Here is a 7904-nt window from a genome sequence, read left to right on the forward strand (position 1 = left end):
AGATTTATCAAAGAAGTTAAAAACCTTAAAATTTTTTACAATTTTCACTCTGTCCTTCAATAACTTTCGATGGAGTAATTTTATTAAAAAATAGTAAGAGATTTTTATTGTAAAGCATTCAATTTTCTACAAAGCTATGTTTTAGTTATACTTCTATATCTGGTTGTTTCAAAGTTACAAAATTTCGAAGTTAAAGAAAAATTTTTCCATGTTAATCAAATAAGAAATAGAAAATAGCGATGAAGTACCTCCTCATACTAAAGAGCTGTCGTTTTTATAGGATCATTTTTTTGACATATTTCGTAATTTTGTCAGGGTACTTTTGAAAAAAAAAAAAACTAGTCAATTGTTTTGATAAATCGGAAAGCAGTTATAAACTTTTATTCGTAACAGAAATAACACTAAACTTTCTTTTTAATGAAATCTAAAATCCATTAGTCATTAAATTTTTCTTATTTATGAAACAAATTTTGATTAATTATTAAATTTATTTTTCAAATAAAAACGAAATTTTATCAAAAATTAAATTGCACGCCTCATAGCGCGAAACGCGTGAGGTTGTGCTTTATACTCGACTCGTCAAGGTCAAGCAATTTTGTGATCTTTAAATGTCTCTATCACAACCATATTACACTTATACAATAATATAAGTAGATGTACACGGAGAAAACACTTAAATTAAACCATATTTTACTTTCTAAAATCATTTCATGTAGCTATTTTGAAAAAAAAAAACGTTTTGAAAAAAATTTTACGTGGACGTCCGGATGTCACCCCATTTTGGATGTACCAATGATTACTCCCGAACAAATTGATTTTTCAAGACCGGACCTTTTCTATTAGTTTACGAATGTGATGAACTGGGTCCGTATTTCGTATCAGTAGCCTAATTTACGTATTTTTTTTTAAATTGAAATTTTATTAAAATTTATTACGGTATAACCGTACAAAGACAAACGAATTTTTCTTATTTGTCACGTGAAAACTATGGCGCCACTTGATAAAGCTAGATTTTTTTAGACTGCGTGCGCATATAACAAGAAAAAAGGGCGCTGATATTTAAAAAAAAAAAAAATACTCGGTAAGAAATTACTTAATTATAATTTTTTTTTTTTTTATCAGTTACACAATTTATTTTTTTTTTAAAAATGAATGAGCGTTATGAGGCGTGCACTTTTGGATTTTCCAAACTTTTTATTTTTCCGACGGCGAAATTTTTCGTCAAGTATTGAAATAATTCTTTTATTAATTATTGAATCCACTCTTTTATATAAAAATTTTTAATTAACCATTCAACATTAAATTTCTTTCACATACACTAAAAATTAGTTTTTGACACTCTAGTAAAATATTAATGTTTCTTGAAGTTTATTAGAAACATATGCAATATAACGTAACATGTCTCAGAAATATGACAGAATACACATAAAATAATAGAACTTGCGTAAGTTGATATACGTATGAAGAGAAAACCATATAAGGGTCGGAATCTCCGGACAGTGGACTGGTTTCAGAAACGGACGCAATAATTCTCTTTTAACCACTCAGCAGAAATAATGGCAGAATAACGATGAAACGACGGAGCTTCCGCGAATTTTTTTTTCATTCTCTCTAGTCACGATAAATATTCGCTTATCGCCTATGAACCCGTACAGTATATAGATGTATATGTACATATATACGTATAACCTGGTGCGATATGTTTATGTGTCCATAAAACGGAAAATGTAATGCTGTCATAAAAATATGAAATGTTGTTATAAAAAGATTTCTTATAAATTGTAAATTATAATTATAACTATTTGCGGAATTTAAAGTGGTGGCTTAGCAGATTAATTACCCAGCCACCGGTGGTGTACTGGGGACTAATCAATTCGATTAGTGATTGTTGCCAAATAGTTAGTGCACTGACATGGAACAAGTGGTAGTGTAATGTAATATAATGATTCGTATAATTCTCTCGTGTAATTTCACAATCTCAATAAAGCTATTTCCGATGCCCGATGCCCCGTAAATTATGCTATCGTTACTGCTGATCTGTATCCTCATTCAGGACTAAAATACCGTGATGAATTATCAAGAGTAACGATATCAATTTCATGTATAATTTAATGGTTCTATTTTAAATCTAGATTTTATTGTTCTCCTTCAAAAATAGAATTTGAGGAAAAGAGGATCAGATTATCATTTTACAATTACAACAATTAAAACTAGATATCTGTAGTTAATATGTGACGGCTGAAAATTACGAATTATTAACAAAAAGACATTGATTGGCTTAATAATTTTTCGATATTTGTAATCACAATATACGTAGGATATTTTAAAAACAAAGACAATATTTCAAAGACAAATTTGTAGAACAATTTATTCAAAACAGTTCCAACAAATTGTAAAAAGGCACTCATTCATGACAAGACCTTTGTGATAATGTCAAATTTAACCCGAAAAATCTCTTTAAAAATAATAAAATACCCATCACAAAATTTTCGTAATTTTTTTGATTATATAAATGATTAATTTACAATTGCTAAAAATATCCAACCGTGAAAAAGCACAAATTCAAATTATGACCTTTCTGATTTTACCAAGTAGTGATGTGAAGTAAAGCATGTGCTTGTCAAATACTCATCAATCGCTCGTTATTTGACGTTAATTGACCAATTAAAGAAAATGACCAACGGTCATTTTTTGAATTTAATGGCAATTCTCGCGAAATGAGAATAAAAGCGCCAAAAAACTCAACCAAAAAATGAGCGAAAAATTTTTGACGGTCATTTTCCATCAAAGTAGTTGAGCAAGCCAGATTTGTTTATTAGCGTCAGAATTTTTAGATAAATTTTGTTTTGAACATTTAAGATATTTAGGTTGCTTGTGATTTGACCAAAGTTAAAAATTACCGTCATTTCACAACACTAGTACCGAGTTTAACTATAAATCCCGTTACCCTCTTAATCATGTGGATAAATATTTGACATATAATTACATTGACATATACAAAAATCAATAAATAAATTTAATTTGAAGTTCAAATTTATTTAGAACTCCAATGAAAAAAAAAATTAAATTAAATTAAACTCATTCAAGAGAAAAATTCTTAAACTGATTAATTTTTCATGATCTGAATAAATTTTCTTTGATTAAAGAATTTTTCGTTTTGATTCAAGACATTAAAACTCTTAAAAATGATTTTATTGGTTGAAGAATTTTTCTCTCGAATCAAGTTAATTTTTTTTTTTTTTTTTTTTTTTTTTTTTTTTTTTTTTATGAACTTTGGAAACTTATAATATTAAGTAAATTATAGCTAACAAGCATATGAAACCTTGAATGTAACTTAAAAACTATTTTATCATATAAATAGTCCAGAGACAAATTTTTCCGTATTCACTTAATTATATAGGTAACAATAAAATGAAGATCTTCATATATGAGACAGGTGTTGAATTGGCACTTCATCAAAAATAATTTGAGGTAATCATACTGATGGTGTCGATATGCGAATTAATTATCTTTGAGATCGATTTAAGTTGGTTGTTAGCTAAAGTGAGGAAATTATGCGGTGGGTTGTAAAATATTTTAAGGAAATAAAGATTAAAGATTGAGAAAAAAATGAGTTTACAAAGTGGAGGAAGATCGGTGGTATGGTGGATGTAGAAGGTGGAAGGCGAAAGTTCTGCGGGTCGTTCTTTATTCAAAGTTGTAATAACGTTTGGCAGATGTTTCTGATAATATATAGTGCACGTGGTAACTCGCGCGAGTTACTGTTACTCGCCGCTTTTGTTCCACGAACTTTTATCGAGCCAATTTAAGTTGCGGCGTAGAAATATCCACCCTCTCTTTTTCGTCCATGGCTATGAGCTCGGCTTAAGAATAAAATATAAGTTAAGTAATGTTGAGAAGAACCGTCACAGGGGCCAACATTTTTTTACATTTACATACATGAGGTCAAAATATTTTACACATATTTTTATCAAAAAATGATTTTTATCTTGAATTTTTACTATTAATAAATAATGAAAACCTCAATATGATTTATTGAGATAATTTTTGCGAGTTAAAATAATATCGGAAAATAAAATTTAAACTCTTGCGGTTTCGCGCTTCAATTCAACCGAACGTGTTTCACGGTTGGGTAAGCGACGGGTCTATTTTAAAATCGACAAGATATACACACTACCACAGCGGTATTCTTCCTGAATTTTAAGTATTTGGTGAATATCGACTTACCAATATTTACATTCCGGTTAGAAAAACGTACGCTCGCTTATAGATTAAAACTTTCCTTTAAGTACATCGATTTAGTGGTTCATGACTCGCTTGCCGCGAAAAGTAGTTAAATTTCTGGTCTAGTTGGACCCATAATGTAATAGACTTTTAATAAATCCAATGATATAAATTTACGTACTCGAATTGGTATATTATGTTTCCTTGTCACGTATACGCGATTCGATACGCTTCACGGAAAAATAAATACAGATATCGGTTTATCGCGCATTCCAGTCTTAAATCGTCTATCACTATCGTTAGAATCTTTATTGAGTTTTTTATTTATTAATGTATTATTATGCGTTTTTTTTATAAATAAATTGAAAATTAGCTGTCAATTATGCAGATTAAGCTTCATTTTGGAGTGTAAAAAAATATTGTTAATCAATAAAATCCGAAAAATTTTAACACAAATTTGAAGTCATAAAATAAATATTGATTGAGACTTCCATTGTCGACTCTGACTGGAAAATTAAATTTATTCGAAAGATATGAAAAAAAGAAAAAAAAAACGAACCAAAAATATCATTTTCTAAAATTTTATCGTTTCAAACTAAGGAGAAAACTCTTTGATTTAAGAATATTTTCAGATGATTGAAGACGAAAACATTTCATGTACACTGATAGAAATTTTAACTTGACTCAAGAGCAGAAATCTTGAACCAAGAACACCAATTGAAGAAAATGAATTTCTTGAGCCAAGAGGAAAAATTCTTGAGTCAAGATATATTTTCTTAATTCAAGAGAATCTATTTTGACTCAAGAATTTTTCCTCTTGGCTTAAAAAATTCATTTTCTTCCAATTGGTGTTCTTGGTTCAAGATTTTTGCTCTTGAGTCAAGTTAAAATTTTTATCAGTGTATAAATCGATTTTGATGCAAAAATACAAAGTAATTTTGACTATTTGTACTTTTTTTTTTATATTTATTAGATAAACTAAAAAAAAAAATTAATTTAATTTACGAGAAAAAAATTTTGAACCAAGAACGTTATTTTGAAAATCGACACTTTGCAACCGCATGACATAAATAGCTAATTCAGGGTATACGAGTCTTTTTACGTTTACTATTGGTCTTTATAAAAATTCAATAGAAAAATATTAGACTGAGTAAAAAATTAACTTGATTCAAGCACAAGAATTTTGAACTATGAAATCATTGTGAAAAATTTGATTGTTTTGAAGCAAAGAAGTTTTCAACTAATAATTTTTTCTAGATCCAAGTAAATTTTGATTGGTTCAAGAACTTTTTTAAGATCTAAATCTTCATAGAATTATATCGTGGTTCAATATCGCACGCCTCATAGCGCGAAAGCGCTTGAGATAGTGCTCTACACTTGCCATATCAAAATCAAGAAATTTTCTGAAGTAAAAGTGACTATTTTATTTATATTAAACTTGTCGAATAATATAAATTTGATATTTTTTTTTTTAAATCAAATAAATGTTTCTATCGATATAGCTACCTGTAAATTTTAATTGTAAAATTTTGCATGATCTCATTATTATGTCAATACTACAGTAGCGCTCAAAAGTATTTTGACAAATATATTTAATGGTTTAATTAGAAATAAATATGAAACACAATAATCATTTATTTATTCTTTTACTAGCTTTTGAATAATCTACAGAATAGTGTCAAAGTGATCCTAGTTCGTAACAAAAGAAAGTTTAATTTTAAAAATATTAGGAAAATAGTGGCTCCAAAGTATTTTGATATTGTTGAATAGTACATTTCTCACCTAGGGCAGGAAAATAAGAAATGTCTTAGATCACATGTAATTGTTGACCGAGCCGAAGCTAAGGTTTACAAACATGTGATCTGAGGCTTTCTTATTTCCTGCCCGTGGTGAGAATATTATTTTTCTCACCTCCGGGCGGAAAGCGTCAATTTTTCTCCCGCTGCGCTAAATGAAAATGCCGCTTTCCGCCTCCGTCGAGGAGAAAAATAGTATACACACCACGGGCAGTAAATAAGAAAGCCTCAGATCGCATGTTTATTGACCTCGGCTTCGCCTCGGACAACAATTACATGTGATCTGAGACATTTCTTATTTTACTGCCCTAGATGTGTAATATACTATTTCCCCTCGACGGAGGCGGAAAGCGGCATTTTCGTTTAGCGTAGTGGGAGGAAAATTGACGTTTTCCGCCCGAAGGGGGGAAAAAAACTAACGCATAATGTCAAAATACTTTGAACGCTACTGTATGTGGAAAAAAACAGTGATTTTAATTTTGTATCAGGGTGTTAATACATTCAGCTTAGTGATATAGCATGTGTTGTGCTGAAGTATTGTAAGTGTACATGAGTTAATACATTATAGATACTAATTTCCAAAGTGTAAAGATAAAGTTTGTCATCTTACATAGGAAAATTCATCAGTACAAAGGTAAAAGGTCTCACTGCACAGTCTTTTTCAAATCAATCAAACAAAGGTATGGTCATCTTTGCATAGTAATAATTTCCATACATTACAAGTCACCGTTTTCTTCTTTTGGTGTAGTAATGTAAATGTCATTACACGCAAAGTCATCCAATTTACTGTAACTTCGTGCTAGGAATGGGCGCCAATTGTAGAAAACAGTAAATTTCACCTCACATTTTTACAACAGAGAATTTTAATTTGCAAAAACGGTTTCTCTAAATGGAAAGAGTTTCGGAATAAATTTTATCGGTGTAAGGAAAAAAAGTAAAAGATAGAATGTACAGTAGGGTGTATGAAAGTGCAATATAGAGATGTCCGAGTAGAATTGAGCGTAGGTTAATTGTTTCAAACAATCCCGGGGCGGTGGACTTTACAAGAGAGAGAGAAAGAAAGTGAATGAGTGGGAAGTTACCATGACAACGTGCGACGCATCTTTTGCATTCGCGACTCCATACAGAAGAGAAGAGAAGAGAAGGAAAATTGAGTGAACTGGAGAATCCGCGGATTTTCATGTACAATGTTGGGATAGTGGGGTGTCTTGTTGCTGTAGCTTTTATAGGGACAGGGTAAAAGTGGTGGGGAAACACGTGGGCGTGGTTGATATTGAACCCGACGAAGAAGTCATACCCTGGGTTGTAAACTGTGCCCGCCTCCTTTTCCTGTTTCTCCTCTTTGCGTCCCATCATTCTGTCTTTGTCGCACTCACATGTCACCCACCCTCTCGCACATCCACTGCACGCTGGGTCTCTTTTGCGCGAACGCCGCTGATGTGAATCGTTTCATTTTTATTATCGCTCTTAAAACAACCGAGCCACGACCGAGCATCGATCCACATTAGCGGCTAATTTCACGTTATTATCTTTCCACTTGCTCCGAAGATTTTTCTCTTTCAACTTACCACAGTCCCGTGTATCTCAATGAGCCCTTTTTAAACTGGTCCATGTCTAATCTGTAAATTGATTCATTTTTTATTCTATTTTCGCATTTCAATAATTATACACCTATACACTTTATAATTTTATATTTCTCCTTTTACTTATATTTTGTCTCAGTATATAGTTTTTAAATCGCTTTTGTTTGTTTCGTTTATTTGCAACTTCTAATAGGAAAGTTTTTGAATGCTTCTGTACATAGCGCCACCGAGTATAAGCTATTGCCATGCAAGTAGAAAAATACCCGTGAAGAAAACGGACACGAACTTCACTGGTATAAAT

The sequence above is a fragment of the Cotesia glomerata genome, linkage group LG7 (assembly GCF_020080835.1).
Source record: "Cotesia glomerata isolate CgM1 linkage group LG7, MPM_Cglom_v2.3, whole genome shotgun sequence".
Taxonomy (NCBI): domain Eukaryota; kingdom Metazoa; phylum Arthropoda; class Insecta; order Hymenoptera; family Braconidae; genus Cotesia; species Cotesia glomerata.